Source organism: Neofelis nebulosa, chromosome 8 (assembly GCF_028018385.1).
Source record: "Neofelis nebulosa isolate mNeoNeb1 chromosome 8, mNeoNeb1.pri, whole genome shotgun sequence".
In the NCBI taxonomy this organism is placed as follows: Eukaryota; Metazoa; Chordata; class Mammalia; order Carnivora; family Felidae; genus Neofelis; species Neofelis nebulosa.
In genome coordinates, this window is record NC_080789.1 from 27,638,698 (window position 1) to 27,663,036 (window position 24,339).

At 43.6% G+C, this 24,339-nt stretch overlaps 1 long non-coding RNA gene across 1 annotated transcript in view; it reads left to right on the top strand.

The window, feature by feature from the left end:
- LOC131519096 (uncharacterized) overlaps nucleotides 1-24,339 on the top strand; it is a 96,947-nt gene that overhangs the window by 2,095 nt on the left and 70,513 nt on the right. The window contains exon 2 of the long non-coding RNA XR_009265453.1: nucleotides 223-280. This is a non-coding gene — a long non-coding RNA (uncharacterized LOC131519096). The remainder of the gene's footprint in view (nucleotides 1-222; nucleotides 281-24,339) is intronic.

Sequence of the window (24,339 nt, forward strand, 5' to 3'; positions counted from 1 at the left end):
ACAGGTCAAAATCAATGCACACAGGGCACACTGACATTCACATACAAATCAGCACACAGAGCATCTTTTGTTAAGCAGAATAAGCAGGCTAATGAGGGAATAGGAAGCTGCCAATGATGCAAAATTCTTGGCAACCTTTGTCAAAAATGAGGGCTTCTATTCCAGGTACAAAGTTGGAGGGCACAATCCATTTCACAGCTGGTGGCCTGTTTTATTTTTCAGATAAGATTGGAGAGAGGAGGTGGGAAACCTATCCCTGGATGGCACAGCTGAGACAGAGGTAGGAAGAAGGGGATCTGGCTCATTTATTTCCCTTTCATTAGGCCCCTGAAAAAAATAAAGACTGAGGATTTAATTGCACTGTTTGCTTCTATCTCTAGAAAAGCTGAATTAGTAATTGCATTAACTTGTTACTAAGCTTTGCTCTTATGGGGTAATATAATTCTAACTACTGCTTCCTAATTATAGGGTTTTCATTATTCTGCAAATCCCATTCAGCATGTGTTCCATTTTCACTTTTATGAAGTGCTTCGTGGGAAAATGGGGGCTGTGTCTTTGAAGGACCCAAGCTGAGCTGAAGCTGTGTCTTGCCCAAAGCCATTACCTCCTGTGAAAAGCAGGGCGCCACTGTGATTTTTATCCTCCTTTGATAAAGAATGCTGTTGGCAAAGACCATATGCTCTGTCACATGCTGGAGTTTGGTGGCACGGCACAACAGAGGGTAATCACATCAAGTCAGTGATGGTTTTATTGGGTGGTGGTAATGGCAGAAGTAATCATAGTCATTAAAATCCTGCTGCAAATGGCCTTGGGCCTTCAGACCACAGTTAACTCAGGATATGTCAAGGACAGTTCACTCCCAAAAGCTGTCTGGAAGGGATTGCCCATTATTCCCATTGTTTCCAAGGAGAGCTTTGCGTTTGAGAATTACAGATCCAGCAGAAGGCAGAGGTGGACCTTGGATCTTCACCGTCTCTTGCACCTACACTATGATGTTTTTGATACTTCCAGAAGATCTCCCTTAGGGGGGAATCAACATGGAAACATACAAAATGGAGTTCATTCATGGAAAGGTAGTAGGAAATATCCTTGAGGTATTCCACTCCAGTTCAACAAATACAAATTTTATTATAGCTGGATGCATAAAGCAGTGCTAAAAGCTATGAGAGATTTGGAGAATAGAATGGTTACTTTTTTTTTTTTAATGTTTATTCATTTTATGAGAGAGAGAGAGAGAGAGAGAGAGAGACAGAGAGAGAGAGAGAGGAAGAGGCAGAGAGAAAGGGATACACAGAATGTGAAGCAGGCTCCAGGCTCTGAGCTGTCAGCACAGAGCCCGACATGGGAGGAACCATGAGATCATGACCTGAAGTCAAAGCCAACACTTAACTGACTGAGCCACCCTGGCGCCCCCTAGAATGGTTACTGTTCTATGGGAACAACTCTCTAGGGAAGCAGGTCTGTATTCACAAGGAACTCTATAATGCAAGGCAGGCTATGATATTGTGTATGTGTTATAATATGTGTTATAAGAGAATTGGGCTGATGAGCAGGATGTAAATTGGTTCAGACTACAATGATTTGAGAAGACCTACCTGGGGTATAGAGGAGAAAGATGTGAGTTAAATTTTTCTGCAAATTCCACAAAGGTGACCTTGAACAAAGAATTTAATCTCTCATCTGTCAGTTTCATCATCTTTAAAAGGGGAGGAGCTATCTGAAAGATTATTGATAGGGTAAAGAACACTCAATACATCTCATTGAAAATCTGAGATTTTAACAAAGCCCTGAATTCTCGGTAGGACTGGACAGGCAGAAAAAAGAGGAAAAGAAATTCCAGGTGGAGGGGACTGCATGAATAAGGGCCTGGTAACAGGAAAATGCTTTTCTGGTTGGAGCATAAAGTTTGTGTTGATGTTTGTGTCTGTGTCTGTGCATGCATGTGTACACGCGCAGGGGCTATATGTAAATGAGGATAACCTCCCGTCATCCTCTTCACTTAAAACAAAAACAGCCCCCTTAAAATATTGAGAAACCCCAATACAGAAGCAAGTTTTTTCTTAGGTTACATCTGCAGAGATATTTGCACAAAGAAGGAGAAATAGAAATTTTTAGATTTCTTGACTCATAGAGTCATGCTTGAATAATGACTCAGGGGCAAATTGAAAATTTATAGCTGCTACCTTAACTATGGGATGATACTGTTTATAGTAGATAGCCTGAGTGCTGAAAAATACATCTTTCTAGTCTCTGGTTCTAACTGGCAGAATACTACCTGTAGGAGCACAAACACTTGTAAAAGACCATAGGAAAACAGTAAGATTTGGCATAAATATTAGACTAAATAGACTTTAATTAATAATATTACCTTACACTTACTTAGTGCTTTATACTTTACATAGTACTTTCTTAACTACCTGATTCTGGCTCACCCCTAACTGGAAGAGGAGCATTTCTGATATTACTCTGTTCATTTTCCAGATGTGGAAACTGTGAGAAGTAAATGAGATGATTCATTTTCAGAAAGACCAAATTAAAAGCTGTGCTGTCTAGTATGAACAGCGTTTCGCCCCCCCCCCCCCCCCCCCCCCCCCCGCATGGAGTCCCAAACCCTTAGACACTTACTTTCTGGCTCTTCTCCCTCCTCTCCCCCCTCCATTTCAGGGGCATATTTTTTTTTGCGGGCTTTGCAATGAGCATGCGCCAAAGAGCTGACGTCTGCCTCACATCAAGGAATGTACATTTGCTCCAATCAGACTACTTTTGGCCTTCCGTGGGCACAGGTGACTTCCGGGTAAGGCTGTAACCTCTGTAGTACTCAGCCAATGAGGAATCAGGGGCGGGACTTCACGCTAGGAGATAACCTGCGGGTGGTAACTGCTGAGTAGGCCTGTCCAGCAGACACCTGCTCTTGCAAGAACATTGGTTAAAGCCTCACTTTACTGCACTGTGCTCCGAGTCTCTGGGTCCCTCCTCTGATTGGGTTGGTGGGCTTATTTCCAACAGAAATCGAGGTTCCAAGAGGTTATGTGGCTTGCTGTAGATTTTACACCTGACGGGTACTAGAATTGGAACTTAAAGAGTCCAAAGACTCTTGCTCCAGAGTTCTTTCTAGCACATGTGTTGTCTTAAGAGGATACAGTCAGTCCACTCCTCTTATTTGTTTGTTTACTTATTTATTAATTTTGGGGGAAACAGGCCCAAAGAGTTGAAGTGACGCATTCAGGAATCACATGGTTGATGGCCCTGCTGGACCTCAAACTCGAATTTCTTAATTTCTTGCCCAGTTTTCTTTTCATAACGCAATGCCGCTAGGGTCACAGGTGTCTGTGTCTGTGTGTGCACGCGCCCGCACGTGCAGGGGCTATATGTAAATGAGGATAATCTCCCTTCATCTTCTTCACTTAAAACAAAAAAAGCCCCCTTAAAATATCGAGAAATCCCAAGACAGAGGCAAGTTTTTTCTTAGGTTACATCTGCAGAGATATTTGCACAAAGAAGGAGGAATAGACCTCAAACTCAAATTTCTTGTTACCCAGTTTTCTTTTAATAACACAATGCTGCTAGGGTCACAGGTTCAAACTAAAAGAGTTGCAGAATTTTTTCTCATGGTATTGACCCCATAGGATAATGTTGTTGGAAATGTCACGTGGTAAAATTCCTATAGGTAATTTCAAGGAAGATAAACTAGAACTAAAATGTATGACACACTATGCATTGAACTCTTTAATTACTTGACATGAATCAACTCCTTTAAATTCTCCCAAATACCCTCCGAGGTCACTGTGGTTATTTTCATTTTATCATTGGGAAAACTGAGGTACAGAGGGGTTAAGTAGTGTGGCCAGGGACACACAACTAGAAAATGACAGGTTAGGATGCAGATCCCAGATTCCGGTAAGGCCCTGGAACCTGACCTGTGGGCACTCAGTTATATACCAATATTTGTATATAATAGCCAGAATATACCAATATTTGGATTTCAAAACTGAAATGAAGTCACAGCTTAGGAAACCCTTTTAACAAACTGAGTAAATTAATAATGCAAAAGCAGTATAGGGCAAACGTTCAGAACAATTAAGCATACAAAAAATGTTAATTATATATCATTTTATCTAGTCACTTGCTGAGTACATCTACTACTTGGTTCTTAAACGCACAGCAGGTTTGGAAATTCTATGCCACTTCATTTCTTTAAATAGTCGATGCATTGCATTTTTGTTCATTCAGATCAGCATTTCTGTTATTAGTCTGAACCTGAGTAGTCCCTCCTATCTTTAGAACACTACTCCAGGGTTCAGTGGAGAGAGCAGAGGGAAGCACTAGTGAGCACTGTCTTTAGAGTCAGACAGGCATCCGGCCATGTTATCTTCTGTTCCTTAGGACGGATCAGATCTCAGCCACTGTCTGTGGATTCTATAGCCAGCACAAACACTCAGGAATTCCTCTGGGCTTTGCATGTTCAGGGGCAGAAGAGGTGTAGCTTCCCCTTGTGAGAAAATTGTACTCATCAGCTGACATTCAGCACAGTGGAGGAACACAGACCCCTGAGGCTCCTAAGCGCTGCATTTCCACATGAGGCACCACCCAGGACCCCTCTCTGCATGTGCAAGAGAAAGCTCTTGTGGAGAGTTGATATTACTCTAGAATCCTTGGGGGAATGCAGATAGAAAGCCAGCTAGAATTACAAGAAAAGGCACCCTCACTTTTTATTCCTTTTTGTCTCCTTATTTCCATAAATGCAAATTCTGCCAACAACCTCAGTGGTTTAGTGGTGGTTCCTGAATTACAGGAAAACTAAAAGCCATTTGTTTTGCTTCTTACTTATAAGAAGCAATAAACAATTTGAGGGGTGTCAACATATTCCAGCCACATTTGTCTTCTCCCAAGTAAATAAAAATGGGTAATAATAAGAAGAAGTTATTGCTTGTTTAGTCCTTGGGATGTGGCAGGCACTATAGACCCATGATCTCACTTAGTCCTTACAGCAACAGGCATTGGATGTCACTACCTTGTCAAGTACAACCATGGCGATCAACATGACATAGCTATTTGAACTTAAAACTGAGGTCCCCCCTCCCCCGCGCCTGGGCAGCTCAGTAGGTTGAGCATCTGACTTCAGCTCATGTCATGATCTCAGGGTTTGTGAGTTTGAGCTGCACATCAGGCTCACTGTCAGTGCAGAGCCTGCTTTGGATCTTCCGTCCCCCCACCTCTCTCTGCCCCTCCCTGCTCGCACTCTCTCTCTCAAAAATGAATAAACACTAAAAAACAAAAAAACCCTGAGACCCCTCCCTGCCCATGCCAATATGACTTAGTTATTCACTCTGAAATATTTGCCAGGGGAAGGTAAGGGTATAAACCAATAAATAACTTCTCTGTTTGCTTTGGGAAATTCCTGCAGATCAACTTATCTGAGATAACAGTCTGCTCACCCTCAGCAAATTTCTTGTTCTCCTTAAAGCACAGTTACCCATCAAGACTTGTGCTTTAAGACCCTCACCTAGCTGTAGTCATGAATCCTAACCTATAATGTCAGGGTCTTAGCCCAATTGTAGGCAATTCCCTCCTTGAAAGACTTACCTGAAGTCGCTTGAATTCAGACCCGCAAACTCTATAAATATCCTCTCCCAACCTCCCTTTCCTGAGATGCTAAGGCTTTGTCAAGGTGATGTCTCCTGCATTCAATTATCCGATAATATTTTGGGGAGTTCACTGATTCTTATTTTACAAATGAACAGGAGAAGCCTGGAGAATTTCAGTCATCTGTCCTAGTTTATCCATTTAAAGGGTTCCTATCTAAGACTATTTGACCCCGTCCCTTGTTCCTGATTGCTGTTACTCTGCCTTTCAGTTGAAGTAAAAATTCAGTTTTTGGGTTTTTTTCAGTTTTCCTTCTGAACCTATTTTACTTTCTAAGATTTAGAAAAATTCAAGCCAGGGTGCCTGGGTGGCTCAGTCGGTGAAGCAAACATCCAACTTCAGCTCAGGTCATAATCTTGCAGTTCTGAGTTTGAGCCCCATGTGGGGTTCTGGGCTGACAGCACAGAGCCTGGAGCCTGTTTCAGATTCTGTGTCCCCCTCCCTCATTGCCCCTCCCCTCCCACACTCTGTCTCTCCGTCTCTCCCCAAAATAAACAAACATTAAAAAAAGAAAAGAAAAATTCAAGCGATGGTCTATAGTCCTGTGAAAGGTAGTTACTGTGTGACCTTATACGTTTAATCAGCCATAGAAATTTAACAATGCATTTCAAAACAAACTGCAGCAATGGTGGTCCACCAAAATCCTCTAAGGGAAGGATGTCAGTCAAACAAGAGCCAAGAGAGCCAGACTTATAATCGGTGTGACTTATAAACTGTTAGTAAATTATTCAGCTGGTCTATTTGATTCCTAGGATTCCCATAACAAATTACCACAAAGTTGGTGGCTTAAAGCAACAGAAATGTCTTCTCTCACAGATCTGAAGGCTGCAAGCCCAAAATCAAGGTGTTCGTAGGGCCATGCTCCCCCTGCAGATTCTGAGGGAGAATCTGCTCCATGCCTGTTTTCTAGCTTGTGGTGCCTCCTGGCACCCCTTGGCATTCCTTGTCTGGGGCTTTGTAACCCCAATCTCTGCCCTCTTTTTCACACAACTTTCCCTCTATGTCTGTGTGTCTTCTCCTTTTCTGTCTCTTATAAGGACACTTCTCATTAAATGTAAGTCCCACCCAAATCCAGAATGATCTCATCTAGAGACCCTTAATAATATCTGCCAAGACCCATTTTCCAAATAAGGTCACATTCGGAGGTTCCAAGTGGACATATCTTTCAGGGACCACAATTGAACCCATTATCCCTTCAATGCTCACATGCGCTCTCTCTCTCTCTCTCAAAATAAATAAACATTTAAAAAATAATGTAAACAATAATGTAAAAATAGCTCATTTTAAAAAGATGCTGTCTTTTAAAAAATCTACATTAAAGCACTATGGGGGATTGCGGTGATGATATGATGTTTGATGATAGGATGCATATATGGAATTTGTAAAACCTTATTTATAACATTGATTGATGTAGATACAATAGCTTTATGAGCAGATCAGACTTCAGAGATGTATCACATGCTTATTTAGAGCCTTTGATGTTCCAGGCACTGGGGAGGGACCTGAATGATAAAGGTCTGGCTCTTACCTTCTCCAGTCTGAAAAACAGGGAAAGGGAGAAGAGGATGGTGGGATAGTAACTTGGTGGCCGACCCCACCTTCAAATCATCAATGGAAGGGCGTATTAAGGCTCAAAATAGGGGTGCCTGGGTGGCTCAGTCGGTTGAGCATCCGACTTCGGCTCAGGTCACGATCTCGCGGTCTGTGAGTTCGAGCCCCGCGTCAGGCTCTGGGCTGATGGCTCAGAGCCTGGAGCCTGCTTCCGATTCTGTGTCTCCCTCTCTCTCTGCCCCTCCCCCGTTCATGCTCTGTCTCTCTCTGTCTCTCTCTGTCTCAAAAATAAATAAACGTTAAAAAAAATTTATAAAAAAAAGCTCAAAATACACGATTCCTATAGATGCTAGCAAAATTATTTGTGAAAGCACTACTGTATTTTCTTCCCTTATTTGCCCCCACATTGATACCATACCAGAGTAATTTCTGAACTACAGAGTTTAGTCAACCAGAATTTTTCATACTTTTCAGGCCCTGTGGAAATACATTTTACATTGTAATCCATTATATGTATCACCGAAATAAGTTTCAGAAAGCAATATTTGCTCCTAGGACCGTGAAGCATTCTCATATTTTCTATCCCATTGTATTTCGTTAGTGATCTAAATTCAAATCTCACACACTAATGGATAACCAGTTTCTTGAATAGCATTACTTGCTCCTCGCCACATCCACCCCAGCACATATTAACAAGAGTTCATAACAAGTAGCATTCCTACATTTTGAACAGTAAATATTTAGACACAGTCTCATTCATATGACTTGGGTACGAACAATACTTCTGGGGACTTTAAAGACACAGTTCAATAGTTGGGAAAAGTACATGAGATGATTTTACCTTTCTTGTGTATTGTTAAAACATCTTTTGTTTCTGAATATACAAAAGCCTTTAAAACATGAACAAACCGCTACATCTGTTCCTTTTCCTCCTTAGGCCGGTTTTTCAACAGCCATGGGGTACCTTTAGCTTGCTCGGGTCTTTGGGTGGCCACGGCCCTGACTCTTGCTACCTCTGATGATCTTATAATGCTCAAGCTCTCCTCTGGTTTAATCACTCAGTCTCCATGGCTCTACGCCAAATTCTCAGAGGAGAGACTCTGGTTGGTTCAACTTGCGTGGCTGTTCATGTCTTATGTGTCAGCAGGGACCTGATTATGTGGGATCATGTGAAATGCTGGGGGCCCTTCCATAGGTCTCTAAGAATGTAGATAGTAGTCAGGGTCCCAGCAAAAGTAGATAACACACTGAGACTGGGGAAATTGAAGGTGTTAATAAAAAGGTGATTCATAAAGGTCTAGGCAGGATGTAAGAACACCATGAGAAACTACCAGGGTGAGTAGCGCAGTATCCTTGGGTTAGCAATCACGAGGCGCCATTGCCACTCCTAGCCCCAAAGGGCCAGCAGGAGAGAGCAATGACCAGAACTTGGGGGAAGAGAGCTGGGTAGAGAGGCCTGCTCCACAGCAGTGTGGCCTTTGGTTGAGGGACACAGCCAGGCCACAGTGACTCCACAGGGAGAGCACCAAGGGAACAAATACATTACTCTCTTTCCTCCAATTTCCTGCTGGTTCTCCCTGCCCCTATAGTGCAACGTGATTGGAAGGAAGCTAGAGGGCAAGGGGGAGCACCTTGCTGTGGGTCAGGATCTAGAAGCAGAGAAAAGGCGAGGTGGGGATCCGAAAGAACAAAGGCAAAGTATCTCGAAACCTGGGAAGTGTGGACAAGGAGGGAATGATTGGCATCTCAAATGCAGGGGGACATCCGGAAAGCTTTCTAGAGGTAGGAGTATTTTGGGGTTCATATACTGCCACTAAAGATGGGGAGACCCCAACATGGCAGGCACTATTCTAAACACATTGTCTGCTTTCACTTATTGCATACCAAAATAGGCCTCTGAGGTGGATATTATCATCACCCTTATTTTGAGGGGAGTGGGGGTGGAGGTCCTTTTTACTGAAGCCTAACATACACACAGAAAAGTGCAGATATAAGGGACAGCTCAATAATTGTCACAAAAGCAACCACTCAGGTCACCAATCCCCACATAAGGAGACAGAACACGACCAGCCCCTCTAGAAGTCCCTTTTCAGTCCCCACCACCCTCGGTGGCGACCACAATCCACTGATGATGTTTGCCTGTTTTTTGAATTTTACATATTGACAACATACCGCACTGATTCTCTTGTATGACTTCTTCGCCCAATGCTATGTGTGCAGCAACAGCGTTCTTTTTTAAAAAAATTTGTGGTAAAATATACATAACAAAAATCATGACTTTAACCATTTTTTAGCTTTATTGAGATGTACTTGACAAAGGTTGTATATATATATTTAAGATTACAACTTGATATTTTGATTACATATACATTGTGAAATCGTTACTACAGTCAAGCTAATTAATACATCCACCGCCTCACGGAGTAGCCATTTTCTTTTTTCATTTTAACTGTTTTTAAATGTACAATTCAGCGACATTGAGTACATTCACAATGTTGTGCAACCATCACCGGTAACCATCTCCGTAACTTTTTCATCATCCCCGACAAAAACTCTCTACACGTTAAACAAAAACTCCCTATTCTCTCCTCCCTCTAGCCCCTGCTAAGCCCCCATCTACTTTCTGTCTCTATGAATTTTCTTATTCTAGTCGCCTCATATAATGGGAATCATATAATATTGGTCCTTTTGTGTCTGGGTTTTTTCACTTAGCGTGATGTTTTCCAGGTTCAAACTTCCATCTTCATTTTATAGGTGAGGAAACTGAGGTACAGAATCATGAAGAAAGCAAGTCATGAGCCCAGGATATGAAGGCAAGCAGTCTGGCTTCAGAGCCTGAGTACTTAAGTGCTTCAGTGGGCTGTTCATCAATGGGTCTTCTAGTTTCAAAGTCAGTGATAAGTATTTAAGTCATGGGACAGTTGGATGTCTCCGATTCTCTGATTCTACCCACGCAGAGGGAAATGACTTGAAATTCACATTCTCTCTCCTGTGTTGCAAAAGTGTGAGCTTCCCTTTATCTTCCGTGTCTCATTAAAAGGGCAGACTTTTCCTCCTGATTGCAGACTTTTACCTGACTGTTTCTACAGTCCCTACCATTTGTGAATTTCTATGATTTCTCTGCTGCCTTCCCTGAGACTGGTTTCCCACTCCAGAGCCTTCGTGTGGTTGTCTCAGCGCCCTGTTGGGTGGAACTCATCCTCCCACTACTCATGATTCTGTTCAGTTTGCTCAAATTATCAGCTGGATGGAGAGCCTGCTGTTGACATAGGAACTGGGACAATCCCCTTTGAAGCCAAAGATGCCAGCCTGGCTACTGTTAGGAACAGGGGAGCCGGGTTGGCAGGCACCAATGTGTCTCATCCAAAGTGAATTCAGGGTCCAACAGAGCCTGGGTCCAAGCTCCTCCCTGCCCTCAAGCAGTAAAACCACAGAGAACTCATGCATATTTACAAAAAGACCGCATATGGCCTGTGTTTTCCTGGCCAAACTCCCTGAATTTCCACATCTCAGAATGTTGGGTGCCAAGAAAAGGCAGGTAGCCACAGCTATCTTGGATGGCATGACTCAGCGGCTACAGAGCTCTCCAGCAAAGAGATGCTGTCCTTTGAATGCAGGAATGACGCGGCAATACCAAATCATAAGCGAATTTTTTAATTTTTAAGATTTTTAAACATTTATTTTTGAGAGGCAGAGAGAGAGAAAGAGCACAAGCAGGGCAAGGACAGAGAGAGAGGGAGATACAGAATCCAAAGCAGGCTGCAGGCTCTGAGCTGTCAGCACAGAGCCCGACGCAGGGCTCGACCCCATGAGCCATGACCTGAGCCAAAGTCGGATGCTTAACCGGCTGAGCCACCCAGGCGCCCCATGAATTTTTTAATTTGGGAATTTTTAACTATAAGGCCCCCTATGTGCCTATCACCCAGTGGGGGAAAAATCAATTTCTACCAACAGATCTTCTTTGTGCAATATAAAGAATTGTATTACCTTTCTGGTCCCTTTTGTCAACAAGGACAAGAGACAATCTGACCAAAATGCTGGCTCTTCCTTCTTCTGTTTGATCGTTAATATTACAGTGTGTTGAAGGTCAGTCCTTGCTATCTGTGCTCTTTTTCTGTGTAATCTCATCCAGGTAACAGGGCTTTAAGTGCCATTTGTTGTGAGAAATTGCTCGGTTGTGAGTAACAAACTCAACTTAACTATCTGAAGCAAAATGAGAATTTATTAATTCACATTATTGTGAAGTTAGTTTCAGGAATGACAGAGTCAAGGTCTTCAATGCCGCATCAGAGTGTGGCCTCTCTCCCTTGTCACTTGACTCTGTTTTCTGCTGTCATTCAGCTCACTCAGGCTATGGCCCCAAGGTGGTATAAAAACAAACAAAAGGTTCTGACAGCTCTAAGCTTACATTGTACCAGCTTAGCAATCATGCCAGAAAGAGAACTCTTTGCTCCTGATTGCTCCATCAAAAGTTCTTTAGCTAATTCATATTGCATGGACCTAATTCATTTGAGCATTTCTTAAGAATCACTGTGGCCATATGGATGGCATATGCTGACTGTCCAGGCATAAGATCCCTGCTGGCTACTTGACCAGAAGAGTGTTTGGGATTTTGATTAATAGCCACATCAAGATTACTAGCCAAGAAGGAGAAATATTTCCCCCAAAGAAAATCAAGATGCTTTTATGCTAGATAGTACCATGCCGTCTACATGTTGATAACTCCCAAATTTGTTTCTCCCCATCCCAAACTTCAATCCTAAACTCCAGGTGCATATTACCCAACAGCCTCCTTGACACATCTCATCAGCCTCTCAAACTTGACCTGTCCATCCAAGTACCAACCGGGCCCGACCCTGCTTAGCTTCTGAGATCAGATGAGATGGGGCGTGTTCCGGATGGTATGGCTGTAGACTGAAACTTTACCTATCCAAAGTGTATCTCTCGGTTCAGACCACCCTGCCCTCACCCTGTCTCTACCCTGTACTCCTTTTGGTTACAAGCAATAAGAACTGGCACTGGCTAACTTAGGCAGAGAAGGCTTTAGGATCCAATGTATTGATAAGATGCTGGAGTCCTGGGCTTGGGAAGTAGGAAGCCCAACAACTGCCTTCCAGAGGAAAACTTTGTTAGGAGCCGCCTGTGCAGGAACTGAATTGTGTTCTTCTCCTCAAGATTCATATTCTAGAGGTGGAATATCTAATTGGATTACCTCTTGGCTTGACTGTCACCTATATGAAAGAGGTGTTCCCTAACAAGAAATGGGGGTGTAGTTAAGAAAATGAATGCTAGACATTCAAATACCCAACACATATCCTCTCGACACCCTGTTCTTCCCCAACTCAGTAAGCCTGTCTCCATCCAACAAGTTGCTCGAGTCAGACACCTGGAAGTGAGCCCAAATTTCTCCCCTCCTTTCACCTCAACATCCAAATCATTACCAACTACTACAGCTCTGCTTTGAAAAGTCTCCCAAAGGTACCTATTTTTGTCCTTCCTCATCACCGCCTCTTTCATCCACACCATCATTATCTCTTATCTAGACCCTCATAATGGCCTCCAACTAGTCTCTCTGCCTCTCATTTTGCTCCATGCAGCCACCAGTATGAGCACCTCAAAATATAAAACTGGTCCTGACATCTCTGTGCTTAAAGCCCTTCAGTGATACCTTGGTCTTAGAATACCATCCAAACCACTGATCTCAATATGGCCATATAGCAGAGTGGTTATGACCTCACAGACCCTAGAGCTGGGTTGCCTGGATTTAAATCTAAGCTCTACCCCTTACCAGCTGGATCTCCTTGGGAATGTTGCATAACCTCTCTGGGCCAGTTTCCTCATCTGCAGAAGTGAGGATAATAATAGTGTTTAGTTATAGAATTGTCATGATGGTTAAATGACTAATACACAAAAATAGCTTGAATAGAATCTGAAATCTAGTAAGTGCTCAATAAACATGAGCTATGATTACTATAAGAGCCATCAGATCTGGTGCTGGTCTCCTGCACCAAGAGACCTGATGTCTGACTATATTCCCGTCTACTCTCCAACCTTCATCACCATGATCCCATCAGACTAAAATCCTAATCTACTTAGAGCAGCCAATTTTTTTTTTTTTTTCTACCTCAAGTCCTCTGTGTTTGCTGTTCCGCAGGCCCACATGTTCTTGCACCAGATTTCACGTGGCTGGTACCTTCTCACTTTTAGGTTTCAGCTTATGTGTCATCTTTTCCAGAGAGGCCTCATGCTATCCGAAGTCACCTCCCCTGTCCCCGCCCACCCCACCCCCCGGCTTGTTACTCTATCGCGCCCCCCTGTTGATATCCTTTAGTGCACTTACAACACTGAAATGGTCCAGTTTATATCTTTTTCTGTATACTGCCTGTCTCCTTCTCTAGAATTTGAGTTCTGTGAGAGCAAGAACCTAGGCACACAGCTGTTTACAGCTATTAAAAATGCACTTGGCACCGAATTTGGACCTAAGAAAGACTTGAATGAAAGAATGTATAACAGCTGAGTGAAGGAGTGAAAGCTTGCTAATAAGTTAATAGGATTGGGTTTTTTTTTTTTTTTCAATGAAACACACACACACACGTTTCTATTCCAAGAAGTCCCAGCTGCATCCATGGGGCTGTCATTATTAAAAGGACAACTGAGTTGGTAACTCCCAGAAACAAATCCTTTCCTAGAGATGGGTCTGCTTGCTTTTAGGTTTCAATTGACTTGTATTTTTGCTGTTTTGCTGTTCTGTGTCTGAGGGCAGCCATGGGGCCGGGGAAGCATGACAACTTGAAGAATCTCAGCTTCCCATGTACCGATCTACTGCTTAGTAGCTGTGTAATTGTGAGGAAGTTACCACTTCTCTGGGCCTCAGTTTCCTTGACTGTAATATGGAGATAAAATATAATACCTTCCGAGGATGTAGAGAAATTAGAACACTTGTACGTTGATGGTGGGAATGGAAAATGGCATAGCTGCTGTGGAAGACAGTGTGGCAATTTTTCAAAAACCTGTAAATAAAATTACCATGTGATCCAGCAATTCCTTTTCTCAGTATATACTGCAAAGAATTGAAAGCCAGGGCTCAAACCTGGCTCATGTGCCAGATACTCATGCACCAATATTTGTAGCAGCCAAATACTGTATCCCTTACAGTAGCCAAAAGGTGGAAGCAACACAAGCGTTGTGTGATTTCACTCCGTGAGGTACCTAGAAGCGGCAAATTCATGGAGACTGAAAGAATGGTGGTTGCCAGCACCTGGGGGGAGATGAAAATGGGGAGTTCTTGTTTAAAGGGTGCAGAGTTTCAGTTTAGGATGATGGAACACTTCCAGTGATGAATGGTGGTGACAGTCACCCAACAAAGTGAAGATACTGATGTCACTGAATCGTGCACTCAAAAGGCATTAATGTAGGGAATTTTACGTTACGTCTATATTACCACAGTACAGAATAATGACGCCTTCCTCACAGGGCAGTTTCAAACAGTAAATGAGATGGTGTATGTCATCACTTACCAGAGTTGGTATTCAGTCACTTTGGCGTGAAATGAGCAGCAAATACAGAGAATCACTCAGCCTTGAAATGTTTGTCAGTAGAGACGTGGCAGGCACAGAAGATGTAGTAAAAAGCATCCCAATAAAAAAGTACTAATGTGTGGACTGTGCACTCGGCGGTCTTTGCTGACATTCCATTCCATCCTAGCCTGACCCAGGTTGGGTGGAGGGTAGGCTTTCTCCTGAGAGTACAGGGGAGCATTCTCACTGTTTTGCTCTGAAGAGCTAACTCAATTTCGAAGCAGTGACAAACTACTATGGCATATCCCACACTCAGCCACTGGGTTCTTCCTCATTGTCTCATATGGTTGGTGGGGGGTGCAGAGTCAGGAGCAGGCTTCTCTTGACCTTTCTCTGTGAATGCAGACATAAAAAGAGAAAGGAAAAGGAAGTTAACTGATTCCTGTAGTTGGGGAAACTTACTAGAGCAGCTCAAAGGAAAGCTTTAGGAATCACTGTTTCAAAACCTGGAGAGAAACTCAAACCAGCTGGAATTTTCTCTCTCCCTTCTGTCTGTCTCTGCTCCTTGTGTGTGGTCTAATTCCCTCCTGCTGCAGATGGCAAATGGCTTTCCTACATAGCAAGGAACATGTCTGCTGGCCATCCTAGCACAGCCGTGGGGCAGAAAAATGTTCCACCTCTATGCTGTACTCGTTAAGGTAGGCCGGAATGATGACAAACATCTATGGCTTCACCAAAACATCATTGCCATCTGCGTCCGGCTGGAAGACAAAAAATCATAGAAGGAAGGACTTTGTAGACCAGGTCTGACAGTGGCACGTGTCATTTCTGTTCATACTCCGTGGATGTGGCAGTGCCAGGCTGCAAGGAAGGCTTTGTGCCAGAAGGAGAGGAAAGGGATTTTGGTGAACGGCTGTCGGTCTCCACCATGAATGTTCTTACCCCTCCTTGTCACCCCCCCTGGCTTCTGACACCAGACCTTCTCTTATGTACAGCCTCCTGGAAAGTGGTTGCTTTACCCATAGGTAGTGGCCTCCTCCTCATCACTCACTCTCAAATCCTGATGAATATGATGCTCTCACTACGTATTCATATCTGATGAATTCCTTGGTTTACTTTGCACACTGAAGACTGAGTCTTTTTCAGAGTAGGTGCAATCCCACGGTCATGCTTCTCCATGGGCCAAGCTTCCCAACACCTCTTCTCCCTCCTTCTTTCAGTTGAGACACAGAACTCACACAGACACACACCACCCTCGTCCTCTACTCCTGAAACTTATCGTCCTCTTAACTATGCTTAAGCGTGAAACTGTCATGGGTGTATTCTTATTTTGATTTTTTATTTTTAGTGTGTTCTAAGCATATTGTTCGACTGCTTTCTATATCTGGTTTTAAAGGTCCAATTGACAGGAAATTTGAGAAGAATTCTTAACAGGGCTTAAAAGGTAGTGCTTGTGTATTTATTTAGGCATTGAGTAAGTTCTTCCCTCCTTACCTGCCCCTTCACTTCTTTCCTTCTCCATGTGGCAGAGACAGACTACCAAAAGGCTCGTACTCTCTTCCCATTGTGTGAGTTTTTGCCTGACCAGCCCTTCCTTGTGACTAGGTGGTGCCATGTGACTAGCTTTAGCCAATGGAATGGCGAAGGATGTCATTGGTGTCACTTTGGGCCAACCTAGTATCTACTGTACCTTCCCCATGCCCTGTTTCCTGTTTGCAATGCCCTTAGAGACCACATGTTGGAGATGGCAGTGTCACAGGCTGGAAGAAGGCTGGATCCCTGATTTACCTTCTGGAGGAGAGCTGTGCATCCAGGCACATATGCTGCAGCCCACATGAGCCTTTGCATAAACTGGGCTTTGTTACTGGACTTGCATTTAGCCTACTCTAATACTCTCCCTTTCCTTTGTTAAATGTCTTGGAGCCCCTACTATTTGTTGAGTGCAGTGCTGGGTATTAGGGATGCAAAGATAAATAAAACACAGTCCCTTCACTCAAAGAGCTCACAGTCTGGGCGGGGGGGTGGGGGGATAGATGTATGCCTACATGTTTTTGTAACAACATTATAGGCATGTCCACATAGCTATGGTGAAGCAGTGCAAGACATCTAAGCCAGTCTGCATGGGGAAGGAAGTAAGGGTGGGAAAGATCAGCTAGATGACGTGCATTCCAAGGAGATGGGCATGAACAAAGGTCGAAGCAGAAGAAGCAAGTCATGGGCAGATATGTGTAGTTGCTGAAAAGGGGAAGAGAGGATAACAAACTAGGAAATTTTGATTAGGATGTGCTATTGGTGTGATTCTGCAGGAGAGGTTTACTCCACAGGGACAATTATAACAAAGTCTCAAATGTAATTATCTCTCTACTTAAAATAGTCATCCTGTGGGACCACGATACCTCTGACTCTCCAGGGAAAAATATGACTGGGACTCAGATTTGAAGGTTTATTTTCTCATAATCCCTAACTTCTATTGAATGGCCTGATTCCAATGGATCATGACTCTACTCAAGGGGAACCAAACTGCTATTTCAGAGACAGACAATCACAGATGTTTCTCATTTCCTATGTGCTTAGCAAATCTGCACTTTGTGGGGTATCGCCTGTTTGTGCTGCTTTCCAGGGAGTTCTAGTAGCTGTTGGACAAAAGCCTTGTGTACATCTTAGTTCTATAGATGGTGTCATATTGAGCCATATGAGATGGTCAGTTTTTGACCATTTTCTACATAAGAGATGGCAATATTGTAATGTTTTAACTAATATAATCGTGGGTGGCAGATTGAAATCTTGGTCCCAATTCCTCATGCCTCGTGATAACACTATACTTCACACCTTTGTTCTATACCTATTGTAGGAGCAATATACTTCCCCATACCTTGGCTCTACTCTACTCTGAGTAGAGTAGGAAGCTGTTCATCGATTTTGGGTGGTGAGGTGACATGATTTGATTCACATGTTTTAAAACAAAATCCATCTGCCTTTTATAGTGAAAATAGATTATAAAGGTTCAGGAGTAGAAGCCAGGAGACCATTGCACTAATCTGAGTGAGGCATGATGTTGTGACCTGCATCAGGCTGGTGGCATTAGAGGTGGGAAGAGAGAGAGAGATTCTGGGTTACATTTGGAAGGCAGCACCAACAGAATTTCTTGACAGATCGGGAATGGGGTAAGAGGACAATAGAAGAGTCATGCTTGAGTCAAGTGTGACTCCAAAGTTTTGGGCTTGGCCTTTGGAAGAACAGAACCTCCATCAACTGGATTGGGGAAGACTGTGGGTGGAACAGGAGTTTGGGGGAAGATCGGAAACCCAGTTTGGGATGAGTTTGAAATGCTTTAGCCATCCAAGTGGGGATGTTGGGGATGTGGCTACTTATAAGGGTCTGGAGTTTAAAGGTCCTGAATATAAAGCCCCCATCCTGGTACCTAGAGAAGAGCAGATCCTCTGTGAGTGGAAGTTCCCTCCCCGCTCCATATCCCTGACTCCCAGATTTGGCCTGTAAATACTGCGTAGAGGAGAAGACTCCCAAGTCAGTACTGATTAAAACACTACACAGGTTCTCCTTACCTTTATAAAGCCTTTATACAGCTTTATAAAAAAGAAATGTCTTGATTCAGTGACCAAGTTTGTTTTTTCAACCTCATCTTTATAAAGATGTTCTTTATAAAGAAGATGAAGTAATTATGGATGCAATTCCTTTTTCCTGCCTTCCAAAGGAGCAGTCAATAAAAAAATTCAATACCCTCACATCAGATCTAGTTGTCCTTTGGGGTCCCCATTTCTACAGTCTTCTTTAGATGTTGTATCCTGGTTTCCTTGAACATGGTGGTAAGGAATTGTGTTTTAAATTCTTCTGGAATTAGCTCCTGAAGGCAAAACTGCTGGAGGTGTCTCAGGTAGTCTCATGGCCCCTGGACATTTGGGTGGTACAGATAGTCATAAGAGACTTGTGTTCCTGTTTCTAGGGGCTGTATGCACACCCACTCTGCAGGTCCTTTTGGTTTGCCAAAGCTAGCCATGAGCCGAGAGGTGGACATCATTCAGCTTAGAGAAAGCATTTTTCCAGCATTCAATGTGGGGAGAAGGTCTTATCAAAAGGCCAGCTCTTCCGGAGTTTTAGGCTGTGAAGATGGTCCTTGGATTTGGGGGAAAATACACATAGTGGAGGAAAGGAAGGTAAGAGGGGGGATGCTTAGACCCAGCAAAACCTCTTACCTCCTGACTTCTGTCTGCAGGAGGGGGAGGTGCTGCAGAGGACCCAGGGCCTTGTGGCTTTTCTCCCTCACTTTCATGCTTAGTGCCATCTCAAGACAGTTCTTGTTTCCCAGGGTCAACTCTAAACAGGAGGCGCATGATGTTTCCTGAATGGCTCATTGGCTTTTACACGACAGGTGAGTTCTTGTGGCAGGAACCACAGCTCAGGTGTGGCCGAGTCTTGTCAACAGTGCTTCTCGGCTCAGTTCTCCCTTCTGTTTCAGCTGATCCTTGGCTCCGTGCTTGTGAGCATCTGGGAAACTGGGCATGGGAGCAATTCCACCCTTTGTTCGATAACTAGCAGACACACAGGCGAGACGAGCCAGGAGCACAGCCAATTGCCTTAAGGAGTATGGGCAGAGACCACAGCAATTCGAGGAGTGGGGGGAATGGGCATTCAGCGCTGCCACCAGAGCACCGAGCCAAGCTGGCAGCCTCCGCATCTGGCTTGGGCTCCAGCTCTCTGACCCCCCTCTTATTCCATCCTTCCTGACGATTCATTAAGAGTGCTTAGGGGAGCACAGAAGACTTTTTATAGGCATCCTGGTTCAGCCTCGGTAGGGTTGCTGAAAACAAAAAAAAAATATTTCTGGAGTGGAAAGATCTTTAGAAATGTCCTTGCCAAAATGTTTTATTTAGTTCTTCATCACTGGGTGTATTAATGCAAGAAGGATTTGCCTAACACCTTCAGAGCTGAGAGGGGTGTTGTATGCATGAGATGTTTGTGTGTCCTGAGGACCAGAGGAGCACAGGGACCAGGACCAGGGAGGTCTTGGGCTTCAGCTCTGAAGCTGCATAAACCTGTGGAGATTTCTGGAATCACCACGCCAGGTGCTATGGGGATTCTCAGCCATACTCGTAATTTCCATGGAAATAAAAGAAATTTCTGATGTTAAATAGAAGGCAACCTATTGACATCACTCTTACCAAAAATGAAGGTCTGGTTTTCATCTCTGCTTCTTGAGCTGGGGCCAGCTTTTCCTGTTGTCTCCTGTGTGGAATTTGGAATAAAGAGTGAAAGGAAATCTCCCTAAATGGGAGAAAGACTTCCTCCTCCCTGAGTCCAGACAGGAGTGAGTGAACCCATTTCAAAGCAGCACGTTTTAACTAGTAGCTTCACTCCATGACGTTGGAGACCCCACACTGAGCTTGTTTTCAAGCGGGCTCCCGAGCTTTTCTTCCTGTTTTCCGGTGTAACTGTCTGGACTTCTAAATTACAGGGGGACAGCCTGGGCACAGAAAAGCTGCTCTCGTCTGCTTTGGGGCCTGCCGCAGACTAGGGAGAGAAGCTGTGAATATCCTAAGATTTCCAGTGTGGCCTCTCAGACCTGCTGGTTTGAATAATCCCGATGGGATCTGGAGAAAAGGCCCAGGCACATGAGCATTTGTAAGCACTGAGTAGAATCTTTATCCTTTTCAGGTTCAGTGGAATGTCACTGTCACCACTAATAAATCAAGTATGTCATCTTTCCACTACCTCAGCACCTCGCGTCGAGAGCTCAGTGGAACAGCAAGAACCCTGCAGCTGGGATCAGAGTCCTGGGTTCTGGTCCTCACTCTGCCTCTGTGAGCTGTGTGACCTTAGATGAGTCAGTTCTCTTCTCTGGGCTTCATTTTATTCATCAGTAAAGTGGAGCGGGGAGGGGGGAGATACTAGATGGCTCTCTTTTCTTTCCTTTTTATTTACTGTGGCCAAAAAACAAAACAAAACAAAACAAAACAAAAAAAACCCATAAAATTTGCCATCATAACCATTTTTTAGTGTATAATTCAGTAGTGTTAAGTATATTTACATCATTGTGAAACAGATTTCCAGAACTTTTTCATCTTGTATAACTGAAACCATACCCATTAAACAACTCCCCTTTCCGCCTTCCTCCCAGTCCCTGGTAACCACCTCTCTGTTTTCTGTTTCTATGATTTTGGGTACTTTAGATACATCATATAAGCATTTGTCTTTTTGTGACTGGCTATTTCACTTAACACAGTGCCTTCAACGTTCATTTATGTTGTAGCGTGTCAGAATTCCCTTTATTTTTTTAAGTATTTATTACCAACAACAACCAATAATTATTTATTACCCCAGCACGGAGCTCGAACCCACTAACTGCGAAATCATGACCTGAGCCAAAGTCGGATGTTTAACCGACTGAGCCACCCAGGCACTCCAAGAATTCCCTTTCTTTTAAAGGCTGAGTGATATGTCTTTGTATGTATATACCATTTTGTTTATTCATATGTCAGCAGATATTTGGGCTGTTTCCACCTCTTGAGTAATGCTACTGTGGACATAGGTGTGCAAGTGTCTGTTTGAGTGCCTTCAATTCCTTTGAATATATACCCTAAAGTAAGATTGCTGGATCATATGGTAATCCTACTCTTAATTTTTTGAGGAACCATCATAGCTTTCCCCATGGCAGCTGTTCGGTTTGACATTCCCACTGGCAGTGGCCAAGAGTTCCAACGTCTCTGTCTTTCACTAACACTTGTTATATTTTGTTTTGCTAGTAGCTATCTTGGTGGATGTGAGGTGGTAACCCACTGTGGTTGTGATTTGCCTTTCTCTGAAGATTCGTAATGTGGAGCATCTTTTCATTTGCTTATTGACCATTTGTATATCATCTGTGGAAAAATGTCCAAGTCCTTTGCCCATTTCTTAACGAGGTACTTATTTTTGTTGCTGAGTTACATACTAGGTGACTACAGACTGTCCATCTTAGACATTTATAACTAGATTCTTAGTGTCCTCAAACAGCTTTTTCATCTTTCCTTCCTTTCAAGAGATGGATAATGGTTAACCGCCACAGGATATGTTTATATGTTTGCAAGAAATTGAATCTTATCAGTGACTCTGACAGATTTTTTTTTTTTGCCTGCTGGTTTTTTGCTTCATGTGATAGGAAGCAAAGATGTGTTATTGAGGGTTTAATGTAACAGGATGACCATTGCTTGAGGGAAGAGTGTGGAGTAGGAATCTTTTTCCTTTTAAAGTTAGTGGTTCTTTTATAACTATATGCCGATCAATTTTCTATGCATTTTACATGTATTAGTATATTTAATTCTCACAGGAACAGCCTTATGAGGTCTATGCTAGCATTTTCCCCATTTACAATGATGCAGCTGAGGCACAGAGACAGCAAGTAAGTCACACCTAAGGTCACAAGGCTAGTAAAGTTGAGGACAGAGGTCCTCTGCCTCCTGTTCCTCTCATCCTTAGTTGCTGCCTCAGACACACACCTCCTTAGTCTTTATCCTGTTATTTAGATCATGCCAGAATGCTTTCTTTTTTTTCTCCCCTGCCTCCCTCCCTTCACCTTTCTATTGTGCCATCTGAAACTCCATCCCGTGTAAACAGAATCCCTACATCCTTAACATTTGTACTAAATGTTTTTCTGGTTTTTTGCTGCCAAATGAGCCTTAGTCTCTTCTGAGCTCCCTGTTTCCCTTTTATCTTGCTGGACGGCACCTGCCCTCTGCTCTGCCCCTCAGGCTGGGAGTTGGGAGTCAGTGTCTCCCTTGCTCCCCAAAACTGTTGCCTGGCTACCATTCCACACCTCCCATACAAAATTCCCTTTGGCTTTGAGGCTCGTGTCTCATCCCTGTGTCACCTCCATCGTGTCCACCTGCTTACCCGTCTCTGCTCTCACAAAAGGTTTTTGGCAACAAACTCATGACCTTTCTCTCCCCCAAATTCTGCCACCTGTCAGCCTTCATCAATCCAGTGTCCAGCAGGATGACCTCTCTGAGCCACGGCTCCTCTGATCCTTGGCTTCAAGCCCAGTGTTTGTTACTTGGCATCTACTAGGGCATGGTCTTTCAGGAGTTCTACCGTGCTGTGTCGTCACTCAGGACTACCCCATCCCCAAATCTCAAACTCCATGTCCTTCCAGCGCATTCATGCCCTCACTGCCATTAGTTAGTTCGTGGAGATGTCCAGAACTTAGACTCTCCCATGTGCACCCAGTCTGTATCCCCGGCCTGGCTTCTCCTCCATCCCCACTTCCCCCTTACCCTAGGGCCATTGTGAGCAGTATTTATGTCCATCCCCATCTTTCCCCATGCTTTGAAGAATGAAGCATCCCTCCTTCCTTCCAATTTAATAATTCAACCTGCGTCCACATCCCCCTTCTCTGGGCTCCTGCTCTGTCCATCATTTCCCATATGACCTGCATGTGCACCTCTTCCCATCTCTCTGTGAATATGCTTTGCTGCCTCCAGTCTCCAGACTTCCCTTGACCCTGCACCCATATTTCAGCTCTGTCTAGTCTTACTTACTCCTTCTGCTTCTCTAAACTTCTGGGAAGACTCTCTGGTTATTCACCTCCTTTTTACCTCTCAGGCCATTAAAATTGGGCTTCTGTTCACAAGGTATTTGGGTACATGTGAGGCTGGGTTTGAAATTTGAAATAGCCAATGGTGCATCGCTTCCACTGACTCAGTGGAAGGGAAGGTCAAGCTGTGTGCTAAGGACGCAGGGCCAGAAGATGGGTGAACTTGAGGAGTGTGGGAGCACTGCAGTGTATCTGAGGGGGGAAGCCAGTTGGAAAGGATTATTAAGCACCACTCTATGCATCTTAATTGAAGGTTAACTTGCACGGTGCCTGGAACACAGGAGGCATTCAGTAAAGGCATTTCTCCCTCCTTTGTCCCCTCTCTTTAGAGCTCAGTTTTCTTTTTTGTACAGCATGGCGTTGGACCAAATGACCATCAGACCCCTTCCAGCTCCAACCTTCTTCATACAACAGAATTTCTCCTAGCAATGTCTTGAGTTTGTAACTGCCTTGGAGACGAGCCTTTCAAAAACTGCTTACCAAGAGGCCTGTGTTCTTTCCACAGGGCATTCAAAACAAATACCACAAAAAATGTTTTTAGGAGACAACTGAAACTCATTGCACAAAAGCCTGTTACCTCATTGTGCCCCTTCTCGAGTAATCTAGACCAACGTGTGTGTGTGGTGATGGCGGCATTGTAAGGTGAAAACAATGATGTGATTTCCATCTAAGTGAGTATGTGTGCATTTCAAAGGAATTTTTAGCTTTAGCACATCAACCTTAAGGAGTATTTAGCACATCAACCTTAAGGAGTAATTGATTCTGTCAAATTTTGGACAACATAAAGAAAGGCTGATGGTTTTTAGACAGATGGGGGCTTGTAGGGACAGAGCTGGGCAAAAAGAACATGAAAAGAATACAGAGTTCAATCAGGCAGCAAAGAGATTAGTTGAATCCAGCCTAGGCCAGGGGGTTGCTGAATTCCATCTACCCAAATTAAGCTTCTCTAAAAAGGACCAGTATGTTTGCTATTTCAAGAGAATGTAACATATTCTGACCCTAAAGGATTGTCTTTGTGATTTCAATATAAAATGGGTAACATTCTAA